This window comes from Coenobita brevimanus, chromosome 112, assembly GCF_032717465.1.
Source record: "Coenobita brevimanus isolate Jiangsu-jjx chromosome 112, ASM3271746v2, whole genome shotgun sequence".
Lineage (NCBI taxonomy): Eukaryota > Metazoa > Arthropoda > Malacostraca > Decapoda > Coenobitidae > Coenobita > Coenobita brevimanus.
In genome coordinates, this window is record NC_137065.1 from 29,184,105 (window position 1) to 29,207,745 (window position 23,641).

The following is a 23,641-nucleotide window of genomic DNA, read 5'->3' on the forward strand; positions in this document are numbered from 1 at the left end:
TAACTCATTTCCACTGCTCTCACTCTAGACTTGTGTCCTTCCAGCAACGTCCAAGCTTCACTTCCATATGTTAGAGTTGGTATCACAAGACTGTCATGTAGTAACTTTTTTACTTCCATGCTCACTTCCCTGTTTCTTATCACTGCTTTCAAAGAACCAGCAACCTTTCTTCCCTGCTGTACCCTTTCAAGCACTTCACCCTCCAAACCTCCATCCTTACTCATCACACTACCCAAGTCCATAAACGTACTCACATTTTCCAATTCCTCACCATCCAACCTCGCTGTACATTCACTGACTTCACCTCTCTCAAAGACCATCACCTTACTCTTCCCTACATTTACCTTTAGATTCCGTTTCTTACACACTCTCCCAAACTCATCCACCAAGCCTTGCAGCTCCCCTTCGTCTTCACTCAACAACACAGTATCATCTGCAAACAACAGTACAGGGAGTTTCCAAACACTATCCTCTCTCACCAGGGCCATTCCAACATCCACTACCCTACCTGGTACCTCTTTTATTACCCCATCCATATACAGATTGAACAACCATGGAGACATGACACATCCCTGTTTCAAACCAACTCTCAAAGAGAAAAATTCACGTAGTTCACCATCCACACGCACTGCAGCCTTCACACCATCGTACATACTCTTCACAGCATTCAACAACTCCCCATCTACTCCATATATTCTTAACACTTTCCACAATCCTTGTCTATCCACCCTGTCATATGCTTTCTCCAAATCCATGAGAGCCACATACAACTTCTTTCCCTTCTCTAGAAACTTTTCCACTAAAGATCTAAGAATGAATATCTGATCTACACAACCTCTTCCCTTCCTAAAGCCTCCCTATTCTTCTCCAACTAATTTCTCTGTTCTTTCTCTAACTCTGTCAATAAGTATCCTACCATACACTTTTCCTATTATACGAAGAAGACAAATGCCCCTATGATTACCACACACTTCTTTTTCCCCTTTTCCTTTGTACAAGGGAATAATTATATCTGACTTCCAATCCTCCGGGACTCTACCTTCCTCCCAGGCCAATGTGCACATCTTCCACATCCATTCTACTACTATCTCTCTCCCATGCTTCAGCATTTCACCACACACTCCATCAATTCCTGGGGCTTTCCCCGATTTAACTATCTTCATTGCTTCCACAATTTCTATTCTACTGATTTCTTCCTGTCTTCTCACCTCCCTCCTTCTCCCAGCCATTCCCCAGCCACTTATACTCGCATTACTTCCATCTTCTATGTTCAACAATTCCTTAAAGTGTTCTCTCCATCTGCTCACTTTTTCTCCCTTCTCCACTAGTAATCTACCATTTTTATCTTTCACTCCCCTGCTAACTTCACTTCCACCCTGTCTTACTCTTTTCACCTCTTTCCAGAACATTTTCTTACAGTCCCTCCACTTTACACTCAAATTCCTTCCAAATTCCTCATCCACTCTCTTCTTACTCTCTCTTACTAATCTTTTCACCTCTCTCTTTCTTTCAACATATAACTCTTTCTTCCGCCTCTCAACTTCTTCCACACCCCTATTTTCCTCATCCACTCTCTTCTTACTCTCTCTTACTAATCTTTTCACCTCTCTCTTTCTTTCTACATATAACTCTCTCTTCCGCCTCTCAACTTCTTCCACACCCCTATTTCTCATCCATTCATTGTATGCTTTCTTCTTTTGTGCCACAGCCTGTCTCACCTCTTCAGTCCACCACGCTGTTCCTGGCACCCCCCCCCCCCGTCTTCTCTTCCTTCCACACACCACATCACATGCTCCACATATTTCTTCTGTAAATATCCTACACACACCTTCCACGTCTCCCATGCTTGAAGATGCTTTAGGGAATTTCACTAATCATAAATATTTTACTGTAGTGGATTTAACTAAAGGATATTGGCAGATTCCTTTGTTTCCGGATTCCAAGATGTATACAGCCTTTTCTACTAATCAGTTTGTAAGAGTGCCTTTCGGATTGAAGACCGCATGTGCAACATTTATAAAATTAATGCGAAAAGTGATTGCAGGCTTGCGAAACACAGACTGTTACTTTGACAATATTGTTGTACATAACTCTAACTGGTCTGAACATTTACAGGATGTGAGAGCTCTGAGAATAGACTGAGGTTGCATGGCCTGACGGCAGGGTTGAGCAAGTGTTATTTTGGATTCCCAAAGATAAAGTACCTCGGGTTGCAACTAGGAGATAACACCCTCAAACCTCTCGAAGATCGGGTAAAAGCTATTCAATCTGTGCCATTGCCTAACACCAAGAAGGAACTGAGATTATTCATTTCAACACTGTCTTTTTATAGAAAGTTTATTCCCAATTTTTCTAGCATTGCCGCACCTATGAATAACATGCTGAAAAAATATGGCAGTAATAAACTTGAATGGAATAAAGACAGCATCTCAGCTTTCCATGAATTCAAATCCCGATTTGCTAGTAAACCAGTTTTATGTTAAGACAGCATCTCAGCTTTCCATGAACTGAAATCCCGACTTGCTAGTAAACCAGTTTTATGTTAAGACAGCATCTCAGCTTTCCATGAATTGAAATCCCGACTTGCTAGTAAACCAGTTTTATGTTTGCCTGACTATAATAAACCGTTCTACTTGAGAACTGATGCCTCTGACAATGGCTTGGGTGCTGTTCTTCTCCAAGATGTTAATGATACCAAAATGCCAGTTGCTTATGCCAGTCGTAAATTGCTAGATAAAGAAAAGAATTATGCTGCTATTGAGAAAGAGTGCTTGGCAATTGTTTGGGCTGTTGATAAGTTTAAGAATTACCTTTATGGAAAAGAGTTTATACTTCAAACTGACCAACAACCTCTGACATATTTACGCAACATGATTAATTCAAATGGCAGACTAATGCGATGGGCTCTTGCACTCCAACGTTATTCTTATAGAATTAAGTATATCAAGGGCAAAGATAATGTTGGTTCAGATCTGTTAAGCCGTTGTCCTCTGTAAATCTGTTGACACCTTGGTTCTCATAATATCTGCGATATTATCTTGAATATGGGGCCTTGTAAAGGGTTGTCATCAGATTGCTTATGTGTATATTATCTGTCCATACTTATTTTTGTATTGTTCTGTAAATAACTAGCAAAAGCACTATTGCTAAACTTGAGGGCTAATTGGTGATGGGATTACTGGCGAAAATTGGAAAGAATAGCCTCCCTTGTACGCATGCGTGGTGGTGGTTTGCTAGGAGTGTGTGTGTGCTGCGTTCAGCCACTCTGCCCTAAGATCTGCCTGAGCCAACACCTCGTAAGTGTTTACCACTACTTTTTTTTTTTCCGTGCCGCCGACATAATGGGAATAGAATGTAGTGCTTGGACATTGTGGTAATTGTAATTTCTGTGATTACACCCTTTTTCGGGGGTCATGTATGCTGGCTGGCCTCCACAATCTGGCCTGGCAACTTAAGTGGGGTGTTAGGAGTTGGTGTCTGCTGTTTCGAGCCGGCCACGCCCTCCCCCTCTCAGTACCGCCACAACCACACATTCCACCGAGCACTACCAAGGCACCTATTTTGATAAGAGATAGGTTATAACTTGGTAATCAATTGTTTGTATAATCAAAGTGTCTGATGTAAATACTTTGTGAATACAAACTAGTTTTATGAATATGCCATTTCTTTATAAACCATTTTTAGATAATGACTATTGAATATAGCTATTACTAGTGACATCTTCTCACACCCCAATGAAAGAACAAAAGGCAACAAGAAAAGCGAAAATGACACCTCCTTTACAATGCTTTTACAATATGTAACTCGTTTAACCTTTGTATATATAACTTGTCAATTCCAGTTACATATAATAATCGGACTTTGATGTGTAAATCTGGTGATTTGCCGTGCATTTTCGTTTCTGTGTATAAGGGACTCACGGAACCTGAAGTACCCCGGGCTCCCCCTAGGTCTAAATCCTGCCCTGGAAGGAAGGAAAGGAGAGGAAGAGTAAGAATGACAAAGACCGGGGAAGGAATAAGAGGAGAGGAAGAGTAAGAATGAAGAAGACCAGGGAAGGAATAAGAGGAGAGGAAAGTGAAGAAGTAAAAGAAGACAGACACTTGAAGAAACGAGGAAGAGAGAGGGAATGGGGAAGAAGAAAAAGGGAGGTAGTAAAGATAACAACATTAGAGAAAAAGAAATGTTTTGATAAGCGTTTGCCAGCGAAAGAGGAAGAGGGCAAGGAAGGTGATGTGTTGGAGAGAGAGAGAGAGAGAATGACTGCATTGCCCAACCTCTCACATACTGTACGTCAGCCCTGATACCAGCCCCCCCCCCTCTCTCTCTCTCTCTCTCTCTCTCTCTCTCTCATTACTTTTTTTTTTAACCACTGGCTATATTTTTCCACCTCAAGTGCCCATCTCCCTCTGGCTTCTATGACTCGCTCTCAGGTGCATGATATTGTCTGGCGTTAGACAGAAGGCAGTACTAGAGTTACCAACACCCAGAGAGGGGAAAATTAGTCTCTACTAGGACGCTCTAGCAAGGTGAATGAAAAAAAAAAGTGACTGCAGGACAAGTAGAAAAATAAACATCCTCAAGTATCTTTGTATTTGTATATCTGTCTATCTTTATCTGTATCTATCTATCTTCCTAAATCTGTTGCTATCTATCTACCTCAATCTGCATCTATCTATCTACCTAAATCTATCCATCTCCCCATCCATCCTTGTATCTGTTTATCTACCTATATCTATCGCTCTATATTTCTATCCATTCTTGTGTATCTGTGTATCTGTCCATATCTATCTGCCTATCTATCTACCTATTCATCCTCGTGTATTTGTGTTACCTATGTCTATCTATCTATATCCATCTATCAACCAATCTGTCTATCCATCTGTATGTATGTATGTGTGTATGTGTGTATGTATCTTTCCATCATCCATCTATACCTGCATCTATAACTCTGTATCTCTATCTGTCTATTCATCAATCTATCTATCATCGAGTATCTATCCATGAACAACGCATAAATGTCCGGGGAAAGGAAATTAAAAGAAACAGAAACAAGAGAAACATTAGGTAAGAACACACTCCTTTGAAGACAGTGTGTGAAGTGATGGCGTGTGAGTGAAAGACAATAGGGAGAGAGAGAGAGAGAGAGAGAGAGAGAGAGAGAGAGAGAGAGAGAGAGAGAGAGAGAGAGAGAGAGAGAGAGAGAGAGAGAGCAAATGGAAAAGGGACGAGGCGAATGAAAACAAAGGAAAAAAAATAGAAAAAAATCGAAAGTGAGTGAAATGAAGCGGCAGGGAGAGATTGGGAGCGACAGGAAGGGAATGACAGCGACAGGTAGAGTGAGGGTCTTTGGAGAGAGGAACACGAACAGGAGAGAAAGGCCAGGAGACAGGTAGTGACAGAGTGAGAATGAGATGAGATAGGTAGGTACCAAGGTAGGTAGGTAGGCTAGTTGTTAGCTAGGTTAGTAGGTACACGTATATAAGTAGATAGGCAGGCAATCAGGTAGTTTAGGATGTAGGTAGGCAGTGAGGCAATCAGGTAAGTAGGTAGGAAGGCCGGTAGATAAGTAGGCAAGTACGTAGGAAAGGAGGTAGGTAGGCAGGTAAATACCCAGGTAGGCCGGCAACCAGTAGGTAGGTAGGTAGGCAATCAGGTAGGTAGGTAGGTAGGTAGGCAACAGGCACTCAGGTATGTAGGTTAGTAGACAGGTTAATCTGAAACATAAACCCGGTGGAGTAAAGGCTGAAGTTGCTTTCCTGCTGCAGGCCACCTTGGTCCTTTTGGGTAAGAAGAAGGGCGTTGAGGGACGTGTATGTAACCGGGCAGTGGAGCCGCCTGGTGATATCAGTGCCACCAAGTGAAGGCGTCCCTCTCCTAAGCAGTCTAGTCCAACCAATGGCACACCTTTTATTAAGCTGACAGGTAGTCTGGCGCCCATATTCTCCTTGGTGAAGGAAGCTCACTAACACCTCTTCCTAAGCGATTTATTTTGTTTATTGCAGCTTATTATCCTCTCCAGTGTCATTTAAATCACTGGAATACCACCCTACTCAGCATATACAACCTACAAACTGAAGTTAACCAGCCGTATCCATAAATGAATCGCTAAGCGAGAGGTGTTAGGGAGCTTCATTAACCGATAAAAATAGGAATCTTGGTACTCTGAGGCCCATATTAAGGAAGCCCCTTAACACCTCTTCCTGCGCAATTTATTTTGCTTATTGCACCTTACTGTCCTCTTCCGAATCGTTTACATCATTCAGATAACACCACACTCAGCATAAAAAACCTACTAACTGATACTAACCAGCCATATCCAAAAATAAATCCCTAAGGAAGAGGTGCTAGGGAGAATCCTTACCCGACGAGAATACGGATGATGGTATTTGGAGTACTATGGTCTGTCTGACTGACCTGTGCAGCTGAGATGTATGCGGCAAGTAGGGTGTGTTTGATACGCGGCTGCTGATTGGCCGCCGATGATGTTATTGAAGTAAATGCAGGGATTTACTGTTGTGCAACATGCGGACTTAGGTGTTCACCGTGGGTGGATATTATAGCACAACATGAGGACGTAGATGTACATCGTGCGTGGATGTACTGCAACATGCGGACGTGGATGTACACCGTGGGTGGATAATTTATTTCAAACGTCACTCATCGACTCCCTGCTTAGCTCTCGTGGTGAGCGGACCTCTTGCCAGTCTCTCTCGAGTATTGGACTCTGCCTCAGTTACTGAGAAGCAATTTTCGGGAGTTTTTCCTGTTTTTGGCCATTGCAGGACTTAGCCTAATTTACTTAGGCGATTTTTCTCTTTTTTTCTCTGTTTCTGGGTGGACTCTGTCTCTGACAGATAGCCTTGCGAGCTTGTGTGTGTGAGTGTGTGGGTGTTTTGTGAGTGTGTTTGCGAGTGTGTTTTTTTTTTTTTTTTTTTTTTTCCCCGGCTGCCGTTAGTGTCTCTCTGCGTGGTACGAAGCCGAACCCTGAAGGGCTGTCGTTAGGGCAGTTCCATGAGGGGGGGCCTTTAGGGCCTGGTTATAGGAAGCGCAGAGAGCGGCTCTGATAGATTAGGGAAGACCCGAAAGGGGCAGTGGCGGGGCCTCCCACGTCGCCCTTTAGAGGGCGGGGAGCATAGGTAGCCCGTCACTGTAGGGAACTGCCGGCTTTTTCTTAGTTTTTTTTTTTTTTTCTTTCTTTTTTTTCAGAGTGAGTGTTGGTGTATCTGTTTGGGTGTCTGTGTGAGTGGCGTCTTTGCGTGTTTGTGTGACTGTCCCTCAGGGACATGAGACGCACCCAGATCCCCAGGCCTACGGGGCCACCGCGCCCATCCCAGTCCCAGCAGAGGACGACTCGCCCTGCTGCTACACCAGGCGCGAAGCGAGAGCGGCGTCTCTCAGATGCGAGCTCTCACTTGTCAACGTCTGGTGACGTCTCCGCCTCCACTTCTTGTCGCCCTAAAGGGCAGGCTCCCCGCGCGAGGGCTGTCGCCTCAGCCTCCCCCCTTCCCACTTTGGCACGTGCAGCTAAGGTTGCACGTGTCCATGAGGCTATGGAGGAAGCTGCTTCGGCTCCGCTTCCCGTCCCTACCAACGCGCCCTCTGCTAATGCCCCTACTGCTGCCTGCCCACGCCGCCAGGCCCTTACCACTGCCATGCCATCTCCACACAGTGGAGCCCGTGCTGCACAGGCACCCGGTGCCGACCATTCTCCCGCTGGAGCTGCCCCTGCTACTACTACCGAGGACGCTGAAGGCTTCATAACTGTGGCGCGCAAACCACGGCGAGCGCTGCAGGGAAACACCGCTCCTCCAGCATCAAGGACTTTGGCGCCACGGCAGCCTTCCTCTACTCGTCGCCCCTCAGTGTCAGTCGTGCCTCCTCCACCTCCTCGCTCGTCCTTTCCAGCCTTCCGCGTTCCCCTCCAGGCGGGGTTCAGCACGAGCTACGATGCAGTAGCCGCCTTAGAGCAACACCTGCCGGGCCTAGTGGCTATGAATCGTTACGGCCACGACGACAGCTGCGTGCTGATCCCTACCGAGGAGGAGTCTTATCTGCGCCTGAAGGCAGTGGCGGAGGAGGAGGCCCCATTTGTCAAGCTCGTGGAGCTCACGCAGGGCGCCCAGACTACAAGGGCGACGGTCATGGGCTATCCTCGGCGCATGCCGGTGGACATCCTTCTGAGGCATGCGCTAGTAGAGGCAGCAGAACGCTGTCAAAACCAGCGCACCAGGGAGGAAACACTGCAGGTCTGTGTGACTCTGCGAGGGCCTCTCGTGCCATCCCTCGACCTGGGCAATTGGGGAGTTTTCCATCTCCGCCCCTTCACGCCGGAACCGCTGCGCTGTTACCGGTGCCAACGCTACGGGCACCACCGTGCCAACTGCAACCGCCCCGTCATCTGCGGCATGTGCAGTGGCGCCCACGATACGGACGAGTGCCTGCAGCGGTTCAAGGCAAAGCAACCAATTGCAGCCAAGTGCCCCAATTGCTCAGGACGACACCACGCCTGGCACCGCAGCTGCCCCGCGAGGGTTCAAAGAGTGAACCAGGGTCGAGAGAGGCAGGTTGCTTTTGTGAAGGAAAATCAGGCCACCAGCGCCACTCCAGCTCCCCCCGGCACCTTCATCTGGGGACAACAGCGCCGCCCTCCCAGTCAGCGTCCACCACCTCTCAGCGACCAGGAGTTCCCTCCATTGCCCTCGGCTCTTACTGTGGTCCAGACCACAGCAGAGGTTCACCGCCAACAGCCGCCTGTCTCGCCACCACTTCCCACGGTAGCGCCAAGTCAGCCCCTGATGCTTCCGCCACCAGTACCTGGCTCCACACCCAGCCCACCCACTGCTGCTGCTCCACCAGTTCTTGCGTTCACGGCGGAGGATCTGCGAGACCTGGGTTCCCAAATTGCAGTGGCCGTTGCCCAAGCAGTGTCCCTCAAACTGGGGATCACCCTCAAGGCGGCCTCAATCGCCTCCGCAGCCGATTGCATCATCGATCGCGCAATTGCCAGGAAGCAGCATGGTCCCGACACCCATCCTGCCCCTCGACGTCCGGCTCGCTCAACAGGGGAACCACGGACTCCCCCCCGCAAGCCGGCTCGCTCTTTCAAGCGAGCCAAGCCCAGGAAGGCCGCTGCTCTGTCTTCCACCCCTCAGCAGAGTCGGCCTCGCCCCCTTCCAGAGCAACAACCAATGCACGTCGTGGCACCCTCGACAGCCATGGCCTCACTTCCGTTGCTGGAGGACGTCCGTCTCTGTCTGTCTCCGGACGGCGGGACGGCTCCCCCCTTCGACTCCTTCAGTGGAACTGCCTAGGAGCACGGAGCAAGCTCCCGCTCTTGCAGGAGGCTGCTGCAAGGGACCGCCCCCATATCATATTACTGCAGGAGACCCTGCTCCCAGACAGTTCCACATTTCGTCTCACGGGTTACACCACCCATCTCCTCCCGTACGTTCGTGGCGTCACACGGGGATGTGCCGTTCTGGTTCAGGACCACATTGAGTGCACAGACTGTGAACCTCCTCCTTTCTGTGGACCTGATGTGGAGGTTCTGGGCGTGGTTCTCCACCTGGCTACGTCGTCCCTGACGGTATACAACGTGTACCGAAGTCACAGGGGCTCCCTGGAGATGGGAGATATGTTCTCCCAGGCTGCCAGGGGCACTGTGTATGTCGGGGGCGACTTTAACGCCCACCATGCCTTGCTTTCATCGCCTCTCCCGTCCAATGATGCAGGGCGGCACATCTCTTTGGTACTGGAGGAGATGGATGGTGTATCTCTCTTAAATGATACAAAGGTCGCTACTCATGTGGCTGGGGGCCGTCTCGACCTATCCTTTGTATCGTCCCCTCTGGCTGGATCTGCGACATGGTCACTTCACCCCCACCTCACTAGTGATCATTTCGCAGTTGAAGTTACACTACCACTGCCTCCACTCCCACCTCCCCCTCTCCCTCCACCGAGGTGGGATCTCCGCAGGGCTGACTGGCCGGCTTTTGGCCGTGTGTTAGCTGCGGCCTTTGAGGCATCTCCTCCTGCCCCGGACCTCGAGAGTCGAGCAGATCAGGTAGCCCGTGCTTTTTCCCAGGCTGCCTCTCTCACTATTCCTCTGCAGCGACGATCCACGCGGTGCTATCGGGACGGCTGGATTTACTGCGACAGGGTCAGGGAGCTGAATCACAGGCTCAATGCAGCACGCAGGCAGTACCGGCGGCGCCGTACATCCCCTCACCGTCGGTGCTTGGCTGCTGTCACACGCCATGTGACGTTGGAGAAGCGTCGCCTTAAGGAGGAGGCGTGGATTAGATGGTGTCGAACCTTGGATTCTCACTCCACTCTCCGTGAGATGTGGAGGAAGATCCGGTCCATCTCTGATCCACGTCCACCTCGACCACCGTCACACCCTGACCCTGCTGCTGAAGCCAGCCGTCTTGCTCAGCATTTCGCGGATCGTTCTGCTTCCCACAATCTTCCACAACCCATCCGAGCCCTACAGGAGCAGTTGTCGGCTTCTCGTGTCGCTGCTGTACAGGCTGCTTGTGCCAGACCTGACCCCGCTGATCCTCCCATCACCAGCAGGGAGCTTCATAAGGCGCTGCGACACAGAACCGACACTGCACCTGGCCTCGATGGGCTTGTCTACTCGCTCTTGTCTCATGCTGGAGATTGTGGTAGTGAGAGACTGCTTGGTCTGTTCAATCTCTCGTGGTCTGAGGGCCGTTTGCCGAGGTCGTGGAAGACAGCTATCATCCACCCGATTCCAAAGCCTCGCGATCCCGACGCCATGCGCCCTATCTCGCTCCTTAGCTGTGTGGCTAAGACAGCAGAAAGGGTTGTGCGTGCCCGCCTTGCCTGGCGTTTGGGACCGTTGCACCCGAGGACTTTTGCATACCATCCTGGCAGGAGTGCTTCTCACTGCCTTGCTTCCTTCCTCGGGGAGCTTCGAGGTGGACGGGGGATGGCAGTCTTCCTCGACCTCGAAAAAGCCTTTGAGCTGGCAAGCCCTCCAGCCATCCAGGCAGCCCTTGCGGCCCGGGGAGTTGGGGGTAGACTTCTCTCATGGGTGGGGGATTTCTTTTTGCACAGGTCGGCAGGGGTCAGGTTTCAAGGGGAGCTCTCACCGTTTTACCACCATCTTAACGGCACGCCCCAAGGGAGTGTTCTCAGCCCCTTGCTTTTCAATGTCCTTGTTGAAGGGCTATTAACGGTGGATTATGGTCCCGGCGTGACTCTGCTGGTGTATGCTGACGATTTGGGTGGTCTTTTCGAGGGGGGACTGTTTCACCCAGGCACCCGCTGCTCTTTCTCAGCTACACGCCAAGTGTAATGAACTCGGGCTGAAGGTCAACCTCGGGAAGACCAAGTGCCTACCTTTCGGTCTCCGCCCTCCAGACCGTCCTCTCTTGCTTGATGGCTGCAGCATTGAGCTGGTCAGGCTCCACCGCTACCTGGGCGTCTATTTTGATGCTGGCCTCACTTTCGCCAAGCACGTCAGGTACCTGCGGGAGCGGGCTGCCACCCGAACTTCTGCTCTGCGTTATCTGTCTCATCGCAGTCTAGGGGCATCCTATAAAGTGTTACGCACCTTTTTTGTCCACGCTATCCGCTCTCTTGTGGACTATAGTGCCATATGTCTCACCAGCCTTGCCCCACATGTCTCTCAGTCCTTGGAGGTCCTTCAAAATGAGGCACTCCGCACCATGCTACATGCGCCACGCTGGACAAGGTTGGTTAACCTACGTCTGGAGAGTGGTTTTCCTTCACTGGCTCATAGAATTGCATTGCGTGCAACAGCTGAAACACTCCGGCTTGTGCATCGCCATCCGCACCTGCCGGTCTCGGCTTTACTGCGGCGTTTAGCAGGCCGACCCCCTGACCCGCTTACTCGCCGTGACTGGGCTCGTGCCACTACGGCCCTACTACAGGATTTGGGCGTGGCTTCGGAGGTGTGCAGTGATCCTGAGGTAGACTGTCCAGGTTACTTGCCTCCTCCCCCCTGGTCGCCCCCCCCTTTCACTGTTGTCTATCCCTCAGTGCCCAAGCCTCGCCACTCCATTCCGGCAGTTCTTCGGCAGGTCAGTCTTTGTAGCATCTCTACTGTCAACTCAACAGCTTCGGCAGTCTATTATACGGACGGCTCAGTCTCATCCGATGGCTCAGCGGGGGCGGCTTTTGCTTTGACTTTTCCTTTTGGACCATACACTGAATCCTGGCGCATCTCCACGGGGGTCTCAGCCTTCCAGGCGGAGCTGGTGGCTCTTCTCGGTGCCTTGCGTCATGCTTACCGGCATCAGCATCAGCGAGTCGTTCTGCACACTGACTCACTCTCTGCCCTTCAGTGTCTGGAGTCTCTCGCGCTTACATCTCACCGTTTCCTACTAACGGCTATATATACTGTTGCGTCTTTCATTGAGCAGCGTGGTGGCTCAGTGATTTTTCACTGGGTCCCTGGACATGTTGGCGTTTGGGGGAATGAACTGGCAGATACAACTGCACGTGCGGCTAGCACCCTCCCTGCTGTCACATTTCCGCTTCGCCCCTGTGCCACCCGTGTCCTCTCAGAGGTGTATGCCACTATCTACAGGCGTACCAGGGATGAGCATGAACTCTGTATTGCCGAGGGATCACGCTCGGCTGCCTGGTATGCGGCGGCCACATCTTATTCGCCTCTTCCGATACCAACTGGATTACCCAACTTTATTCTAGTTAGGATTAGGCGTCTCCGCTTAGGTTTCCTGTGCTACCGCCAGGTTGCCGGCTTGGAGCCTGACCCGTGCCCCCATTGCTATGCATGGTCCGCCGATCCTTTATCCCATTACTTACTAGACTGTCCGGCCACAGCGCTGCTTCTTGCAGGTCCTGGCGGAGGCTTCCCTCGTACTGGGGATGATGTCTTTGATGCAGCTAGGGTTGTTGGCAATGCATCTTTTCAGAGAATTTTGCGCACTGTGCGGGACTACCCTCCTCCTCGGTAATTCTCTCAGGCATTGATCCTGCTTTTTTTTTTTTTTTTTTTTTTTTTTTTTTTTCCCCCTCTGACGGGCTCTTAGTTTGCCCGTGCCCCACCAAGTGTGGGTAAATATCAAACAACAACAACAACAACAGTCACTCATCGCATTATGAAACTTTATAATCAAGTTTCATTTTCTTTGATAACAGTAAACTTTTAAAAGGTAAATTTGACCTCATCAGCTTCGGAAATTATTCCATATTTAATCTTGCAACTTATATTGAAGGCCGTTTAAAAACATGAATATATATGTGTCAGAATACGAAGAGGTGTAAGATTTAAATCATCGGCGGCCAATCAGCAGCCGCGATTCAAACACACCCTACTCGGCCCATGCATCTCAGCTGCACAGGTCAATCAAAGAGACTATAATACCGATACTGCTGACTCGTTCATGGTACCCACAATTCTATACTCTGTTTATTCTAGCTTGCTCTAAAATTACAACCTGTCAATGATGAATCCTGAGTTGGAACAAAAACACTAGAATATGATGTTAGTCACGTAAAAGTGCTGTGGAGAGGGTGTAGCGATGCTGTATAATTCTCGCTCTGAGTCACCCAAAATAAGCTGCACGTGGACGGAAAACTGGGCCAAGATAAGGTGAAAAGAGCATATATATATATATATATATATATATATATATATATATATATATATATATATATATATATACTTCAGGAATCGCCCCATGATTTCCTTTAGCGCTAACTTGGTTGACCATCTTTTATTATTACTGCGATAATGTGACCTGCCCACATCCTTTTTGGACGATTCCCGTGCCACCTCTCCATGTTCTTATCTCTCTGACATCCTGATGCCTGTCATTACAATTTGTTGAGGGATCGTATTTTCCACGCTCACTGGTCACAACACCAACACGGCGTATGGACCTGATGGGGTACCTCCTGTTGCCCTCATAAGCTGTGTCTGTGCTGGCACCCTGTCTAAATAAAGTCTTTTGCCATGTCAACTTGTGCCTTACCTTATTGCTGGAAGTTTGCTTTCATTCAACCTCTTCCGAAAAGAGGTGGTCGTTCCTAATCCTCTCGGTATCGCCCAACTGCCTCAGTATCTTGTTTTTGTGAAGTCTTTGAAGGTATGTTTAACTGAAAGATTCTGAAGCATTGTCCTCTCATAAACTTTTTTCTTCTAGGGATGCCGCACTGGTGATGTACACCTTGCCTTATGATTTTTGGCCATCCTCCTTTTGGGACTGTGGCGAAACCTTTGTCATTGCACGTGTCATAGCCAAAGCTTTCCCCCGAGTTTGGCAAAAATTCTTGATTTCCAAAGTGCTTTTTTATGGTTTCTTCCCTGCTTGTGCCTTCATCTCAAGCTTCCTTTGTGGTCATTCTGTAGCTGCTGTTGTAGACTGCCTCTATTCGTCTTCTAGAGCTGTCATTAGTTGTGTTACTCAGTTGTCTGTCCTGTCACCAGCTCTCTCCCTTATATTCATCAGTGATTTTCTGAACTGCATTTTTATCCCCATCCATCTCATTCAGACGACTCCACTCTTCACATTCCTAAATGCTTGTTTCGGTGTCCGTTACTTCAGTTCTTTAAGTAATGATGTGATGAAGCTGTGGTTGACTAATTTCTGGCTTGACTATCATTTCTGATTGGAGATACATACATAAACACACCCACCCACACACCCACCCACCCACACCCACCAACACCCACACCCACCCATACACACACACACACACACATTTTATATATATATATATATATATATATATATATATATATATATAGATATATATATATATATATATATATATATATATTTATATATTTATATATATATATATATATATATATATATATATATATATATAGATATAGATATATATATATATATATATATATATATATATATATATCAGTATCTACACCTTCCGTCTCGTTAAAATCTTCCATAGTAATATTTATTAATTTTAACACCACACAGATCAGTCATTCATTGTCTTGTAATATTCGTGGGTTTTCTTTCTGTACGAATCTTAGTAAGATCATACTACTACATTTGCATAATCTCGTTCCAAGAGATTAAGTGTACTAAACCGACTCTGTGTTTTCGTTACACTACACAACTGCTGATTTTGTACTGGGGTCTTATTCGCCCACGTGTGGAGTACATCTAGCATGTTTGGGGTTGGTGTCGTTCCCCACATACCGTTCTTATAAACAGGGTGAAGTCGTCTATTAACATCCCCTCTCTCAATGACTACCTTCAATCTCTCTCTCTTATCTGCGGTGTTGTGTCTCTATCACTGCACCATCGCTGTTTCATTGATTTTCTGAAACGTCTACTTGCACCTCTCGTCCATTTTGTCAGGAGAGTAGCACATTTCTGGCAGCACACTCTCACCCCTTCTCTGTCCAGCTGTCTAATGCAAGAGTTAACCGACACTCTTAGTCATTCATGTATGCAGCAGGTCAGCTCCGGAAATGCCTTCTTCAGCCTGTATTTTCCTTTGTGAGCCCAGTAACGTTTCAGGATGAATGGATCTTCAGTTTTCCATTCTTATGATTTGCCTTCCATGTAAGGGTGAACTTTTTGGGTTTTTAGTCATTGGTTGTTTTTCCCTTGCATGAAAAATTATGATTTTCGATTGGTTAAATATTCTACTTTCGTCTGATCCATTGTAAAGTAGGGTTCTCTTTTCTCGCTCCACGGGAAATCTAGCTGTATTTTTCCATGTCTCTCTGAGCACTCCTACGTTTGCTGTACAATAACTTAGTTTCCATTAGTGTGTTAAACCCGCGGCAGCCGACATCCATGATGTTATATTTGGCCGGGTAGTGTCGTCATTGTCAGTTGTTGCGGACTCACCACACTGATTTTCCAAGTCCATGAAGAGATTAGGATGGATGGATAATGTGAAGAGAGCATTGGATGCGAGAGGGATGTCTGTTGAGCAAGGAAGAGAGGCTCCACGTGAAAGAAATTATAGGAGAAAAATTGTGAAATAATAAATGATGATGCAGCCATGAGGGATGTTCTCCCGCACTTTTTTTCTTTTATTGCGAGGAAGAAGGAACCAAAGACCGCGAGCCTACAATTATTGTTCCTTCCAAGAGAAAAACAAAATACAAGAGAGAGCAAAATTCAAGATCCGATAATTTCGAGATGCCTGGACACACTGCGTTTGAAAGACTGGAGATCATAGAAAGCAGGAAATACAGACAAAGGGAGACAGTTCCAGAGTTGACCTGTTGCATAAATGAAGGACTGGGAGTGACGGTTAACTCTTGTTCTAGAGAGTTGGACAGAAGAGGGATGAGAGATTGTTGCTAGACGGGTGCTACGCACCCGTTGTTGAGTGGAGTAATGCATGCAAACAGTTCAGAGGAGCAGTGACCAGGAAAGTAGCGATAGAAAAGAGATAAAGAGACAACAGTGCGGCAAAGAGACAGAGGTTGAAGGAAGTCAGTAAGAGGAGGAGAGTTAATGAGATGAAAAGCCTTTGACTCCACCCTATTAAGAAAAGCTGTATGTGGGGAGCCTCCCAACACATGAGAGTTGTACTCCACACAGGGGCGGATAAAACCCCTGTATAGTCAACAATTGCGCAGGGGTAAAGAAAGAGCGGAGTCGGCTTATAGTAGGACTTGCCCACGTTTGTGGCTGTGGTGTGGCCCGCACCTGTGTACAGTGTTGCCACGTTTTCTATACCGTTATCTCTCTCTCTCTCTCTCTCTCTCTCTCTCACCGACTGGGTGTGGAAGTGTTGCCGCTCGCGAGTGAATAATGTTTTTTTTTTTTTTTTACTTCGGTATTGGTATATGCCTACTGTTTTGTCCTACATATTAGCTTATGATTATAAATGTAATTATTCCTCGTCCTTAAAATTATGGTAAAAGCCGGTAAATGTGAGCATTTTTCCCTAGCAACACCTGTACAAGCTGTGGTTGGGTCTACGGAGGTACGTACTTTACCTTAGGCCAGACTGGGTAAGTGTTGCCACTCACAAGAATTACATGAATTATTTCTTTTACTTTGGATATTGGCATATTTCTTCTTTTTTCAGGCTCATTACCTTATATCCATAACTGTGATATCATTACCCACCCTAAAACTACGCTAAAAACCATTAAAAGTGACTACAATTTCTTTTAGCAACACTGTACAATATGTATGCCGTGTTTCTGTGTTACTGTATAAATATTTTATGCATAATAAGATTACTGTTGATTCATCCATCAAAATACACAAGTGTAAGTTTTATTCATCTGAATTTATCGAATTTGTGATGCCTTGTACATAAATAGCTTCTGTTTCACATTGCAAGTTGGGGAAACGTGGCACCATTGTACACAGGTGCGGGCCACACCACAGCCGCAAACGTGCGCGAGTCCTACTATAGTAGACCTAATCTCTTGGAAGCAGATTTTACAAGATATGCAATATGATCTTTCCAAGCTAAGTCCAGCGTAAATGAAATCCCAAGCATGTTCAAGGATGATGCAGGATTAAGCTGAATATTATTAAACGTTAGTGGGTATACCTGTCAGGTTAATAGGTGTAAAAACCTGAGTCTTTGATGCATTAAAAACAACCAGATAATTTTTACCCTAGTCAGAGATACGAGCCAAGTCAGACATTAGGTGTGCCATAGCCTCATCCCTTGTTTGTTGAAGTAACTACTGAGAAGGACGTTGCGGGAACCGAATGGAAAGGTGAAGGGTGGAGTCATCAGTGTATGAGTGGATAGGGTTAGATGTACAGCTTAGAAGGTCATTGATGAATAAAAGGAAGAGAGTTGGTGATAGGACAGAGCCCTGAGGAACACCACTGTTGATGGATTGAGGAGAAGAACGATGGCCGTCTACAACAGCGGCTATAGAACGACCAGAAGGGAAGCTAGAGATGAAGGCACAGATAGAAGGTTAGAAACCGTAAGAGGGCAGTTTGGAAATTAAAGGTTTATGCCAGACTCGATCAGAAAACTTTGAGTTGTCCAGTGCAATGGCAAAGCTTTCGCCAAAGTCCCGAAAGGAGGATGACCAAGAGTCTGAAAGGTAAGTGCGAAGATCGCCAGTGGAGCGTCTCTGACGGAACCCATACTTACGATCAGAGAAAAGGTTGTGATAGGAAAGATGCTTTAAAACTTTTCTGACAAGAATTAACTCGAAAACTTTTGAGATACAGGGTGTTAAAGCAGCTGGACGATAGTTAGAGGGTTGGGAATTGTCACCCTACTTTGGGACTGGCTGAATGAGAGCAAACTTCCAGCAAGAAGAAAAGGTACAAGTTGATAGACAAAGGCGAAAGAGTTTGTCTAGGCAGGGTGTAAGCACAGAAGCACAGTTCTTGAGAACAACAGGATGGACTCCATCAGGCCCATATGCCTTATTAGTATTGAGGCCAGTGATGGCAGAATTTACATCAGCTAAAGAAAATTTAATGTCAGTCATGAGGAAGTCAGAGGAGGGAAGAGATGGAGGAACAGCACCGATATCGTCTAAGGTGGAATTGGAGGAGAAAGTCTGAGCGAAGAGATCTGCTTTATCGGTAGAAGAAATAGCTACTGAGCCATCAGAGTATAAAAGAAGAGGGAAGGATGATGAGGTAAAGTTGTTAGAAAGGTTTTTGGCAAGGTGCCAGAAGGAGCGGGAAGAATTCGAGTTGTAGAGTTGAGATTATTTTAGTATGGATGAAATTATTTTTAGCAGGGCGAAGAACAGACTTAGCACGATTCTGGACAGAAATATAGGGATCATGTGATTCAGGGGTGGGTTGGCTCCGGTACCTTTTATAGGCCCTCTCCCTGTTGCGGACAGCATTAGAACAGGCGTGTTTAAACCAAGGCTTTCTTGCATTAGTCAAAGGAAATGAGAATGGAATGTATGCTTCCATGTCCGAGAGAATAAACTCCGTAATGCGCAAGGCACACTCAGATGGCTCCCGGCCATGGAAGCAACAATCATTCCACGGAAAATCAAAGAAGTACTGCCTGAGGGCCTCCCAATCCGCAGCTCCAAAGTGCCACAGACGACGTTTCTTTGGAGGGTCCACAGGCCGTACTGGAGCGATAGGACAGGTTAAGGTGATAAGGTTATAATAAGAGGAGCCCAATGGAGAGAAATGATTAACAGTGTAAGCAGAAGGATTAGTTGTAAGGAAGACGTCAAGTATGTTGGAGCTCTCTCCAAGGAGGTCAGGGATACGGGTAGGGTGCTGTACAAGCTGCTCTAGGTCATTAAGGATAGAAAAGGTATAGGCTAGTTCACCAGGTGGATCAGTGAAAGGAGAGGAGAGCCAAAGGTGGTGGTGATTTGGTCTGGTCAGTTGATCAAGTCAGGTGCAGGTAAGGGGATGGATCCATTATGATGTGGCAGGGATAAACCAGCTCTTCTGTGTTGGCCTGCTATGGATGTCGCTGATCGTACTGCGCTCTTGACCCTCGTGCAGTGTGATGCGGTGAGAGTCTGTCCCTTTTCCCTTTGGGTCTAAGATGTGAATAAATGTGTTTGTTGGATGAGTAAATTGGGAATGTGTTGTCCTGTCTCAGCTACCTCCCGTTTTCTGGGGGAAACTGCCTTGGTATATGGATAGATAGATAGATGGAGAGAAAAAACAGGAGAGACGACCGGACTCTTCATGCCGACTGCTCATTCCAAGGTCTCGTTTCCAAAGGAGCCAAGATTGTAAAAAATCCTATATTCTTGACACCTCTTTCTCCAGATCAGCGCTGACTACGCCAAAGTCATCTGCGCTTCGCTGCTGAAGATTAAGGACCATAGTTTGACTGAACTCGTCTTTGCGGCTTAGAAAGAGGCTGGTGCTGGTGAAGGACCCCTTCAAGTGGTGGCATCGATATAGCCCAGCAACTTCGCTAACCGGTTATAAGAACGTCTCTCAACTCCTTCCCTATCTAGTGAAAAGTACCTGGTAGACTGCAAGATAGTTAACTACAAGAAAAAGATTTGAGTTGGTGACTCGTATGTCCAGTTCAGGCACTTAGTGTCAGGGGAACACTTTTCATCTGATCCGTAGTAAAGAAACTTCGCAGTATGGTTGCACCTGATTAATATAGTTCCTTTGATGACTGGAATGCACAGGCATCAGCACCAAGACAAAGCAGTGTTCCCTTGAAGAACTACTATTAAGGGTTATGTTGAAAAGGGAATTTTATAGAGATATATATATATATATATATATATATATATATATATATATATATATATATATATATATATATATATATATATATATATATATATATATATATATATATATATATATATATCCATCACCTAATCCTACGTTGCCCCATGAGGAACGTAGGAGCCCGAGACTAGGAAAGTTGGTCTTGGCATTTAAGATGAGAGTGACCAGCCTCAATCATCCATGAGTGGCATTACGTGGGCAGGAAACCCCAACCACCCCTTGGATATAAACATTCACTAGCTCAATTCGATTTTAGCACCATTACCCACTAATCCACCAGGAGCCAAAATTTGGTTATATGGTTACCACCCAGCGTGGTAAATGGTTTCCTGGTGTACAGGAAATCATTTGGCTTGTCACTCATTGTAGAGTCGCCAACAGGCAGAAGGAAGAGGAAAGAATGAAGGAAAGAAAGACACAAGAGGGAGTGTAAAGTCACCCGCAGGCAGAAGAAAGAGGAAAGAATGAAGGGAAGAAAGACAGAAGAGGATGGATGGAAAGAAGAATGGAGGAGAGGAAAGGGCAGACACCCGAAAGCAGCATTACATCAAGTGAGTGGATGGTGAGTGCCCCCACCTACCATATATATATATATATATATATATATATATATGTTACGGTCATTTTGCGAAATTGGTCATTTTGCAAAATGCCCGACCATTATGCAAAAAGACCAAATCCATGGTCAATTTGCAAAATGACCTAAATAACTGGGCATTTTGCAAAAGGACCAAGGTTTTGGTCTTTTTACAAAATCACCAGTATTATCGTTGGTCAGTTTGCAAAATGTCCAAACAGCAAGTAGCCAGTTGAAAAAAAAGGCGAGTATACGAGTGTGTGTGTGTATTTGCGTGTGCGTCGGATAATAGTAATGGGAGCTGACTGGTGAGGCCGTTAGCAGTCAGGCACTGCTGAAGGTCAGGCGAGGACGGGCAACGTGGTGCTACTCCCATTACTTTGTGTGTATTTTATTATACTCTGAAAATTTGTACAATGGAAAATAAAAGAAGTGTTTTTTATACAAAGCTGGTAACGGCTGAGGAAAACAAAGCATTAAATACCAGTGGCGGATTAAGGGGGGGGGGGCTGACTGGGCTGCAGCCAGGGGCCCCCAGTATTTGGGGGGCCCCCAATTCCTACACTTTGTCAACAGAAAATCTGATACAAAAGGTCACCTAAGGGGAATGCATGATTGAGGGCCCTCCAGGGGGGCCCCTTCCCAATCCCCCATAACAAACCTTCCCTCAGGTATTCCCCCACGGCTACATTAACAATATATTTAGGTTTTCATTATATAAAGTAATAAAAATAACAATAGGCCTACATACAACGTAATTGGACCGGTGCATAAAAATAAAATAGTTACCGGTTCAATTACGTTTGGGCTGTGGTTTTCTTTCATGACTTCGTTATTTTATGCAGATATTTTATACAGACATTCAGGATAATTTCTCCTTTTTTATTGAGTTACATTATGTTTAGTACATAATTACTATAGTACATGTGAGACCTAGAAGAGAGAATCAGAATTTTATTATTTATAAAGTATAATTTTATTCCTACTCAAATGCTCAAGTCTCTGTTGACATGACACTCCGGTACTAGTGTGTAGTAGAGGGAATCCAAGACCGTCCTAGGCGGCCAAAATAGCAACATTTAGACGTGAATTTCTCTATTTGATATTTTCATTACTTCTTTTATAAAGTGGAGTACCTCCAGCATTATTGTAAACTCTACTAAACGCACATCGGAAAGACAGAACAAAGGTGCAATGCTTCTGCAAGCCGACTTGCCACTTAGCAGCTGTGCAGCATGTTACTGTACAGAGAAAAGAGAAAATTACTCTGTCACTATTCCTCAATATGGTGCTATCGATAGGAAGTTCCGGTTTAGGTTTTGTGTTCTATTTACTTAGTTTATTTTTACTAAAGATTATTATCGAGTAGGCCTAATGCCTGACGATTTTTTCCATCAGTTTTTATCGTGTTCTTCGAGCTATGAAACACGGAAAGATAAGGTAATTGTAAAAACATATACCGGTAGTACCTAGTTTGGTATTGTTAGGTTCATTTTAATAGGCTAAGTAAACCTAATTACCTTCTTCAACGAAGTTGGAGGGGTTATGTTTTCACCCGTGTTGGTTTGATTGTTTGTTTGTCTGTTTGTCTGTGAACAAAATTACTCAAACACGCGTGGGCCGATTCTTACGAAATTTTGCATATAGACTGGACAAGGCCTACTGAACAAATGATTAGATTTTGGTAAAGATCGGGTCGAAGGTCAAGGTCGTGGACGCGAAAAGGTCATACCCCACAATTTCGTACTCAAAAATACTTGACGGATTTCAATGAAATTTTGCGGTAGGCTTTGATATTGTCCAAGGAAGAGGTGATTTGACTTTTGTGAAGATCGGGTCAAGGGTCAAGGTCACAGAAACGAAAAGGTCAAAACACATTTTTGGCCATAATTTCCTTTGTAGTAATGATAGAGACGTGGGACCAACGAAATTTTGTAGTATTAAGTAAGGCCTTTCGGATGTGTGCTGTCAAATTTGTCAAATGTTTTATTTCTTTGTTTTTGTTTTTTTCTTTGTAAGATTGTTTGTTACCAACATGACTCAAAAAGTACTTCATGGAATTGAGTGAAATTTTGTGGGAGGCTTTGATATTATCCAAGAAGAGGTGATTTTACTTTGGTGAAGCTCAGGTCAAATGAACTGATAGGGTCCTCAAGTAATGGCAACTACCTGGGAATACTTGAGCTTCTGAGTGAGTATGACACATTTCTTGCAGAACATATTAGTAAGCATGCCAACAAGGGACGTGGACACACATCGTATCTGTCTTCATCCATCTGTGAAGAGGTGATTGAGCTCATGGGTCAAAAGGTATTATCTGTTATTGTTGATGAAATCAAGACTGCAAAATTAGATTTTGCTGGATTTTCCCGCCATTGTCCTCCTGCCTGTGATCTATTGCCTTGTTCCCACTGCACCCACCAAAGGTATGCTGTTTGACTTCATTTTGTACTCTGACTTGGCCTACAATTTCCATCTATCCAACTTGAATACTGAGTTGTAGCAATAGATTAATACTAGAACATGTAAGTCACAAAAAAGTGCCATTGAAGAGGAGCCGTAGCGCTGCACTTTTCTGCCAATGACCCATGTGAAGTAAGCGGCAAAAGGACGAAAATCTGGGTCAAGTTACCCTGAAAAAAAGTAATATAATGCAGGATAGTATGATATTCTAGGAAGCTGTGGACAGTTGAGAGTTGTTTGTGAATTGCAATAAAGGGACAGGCAGACAGACAGACAGATAGAGGACAGACAGATGCAGAGAACGGAGACACGATAGGGGAGAAGAATCCTGACGTTATTATGAGTGTAGTTGACTTCATAGCATACTACATTATATTTGTGCCCTAACTTTAGTAGCATGTTTATGTAT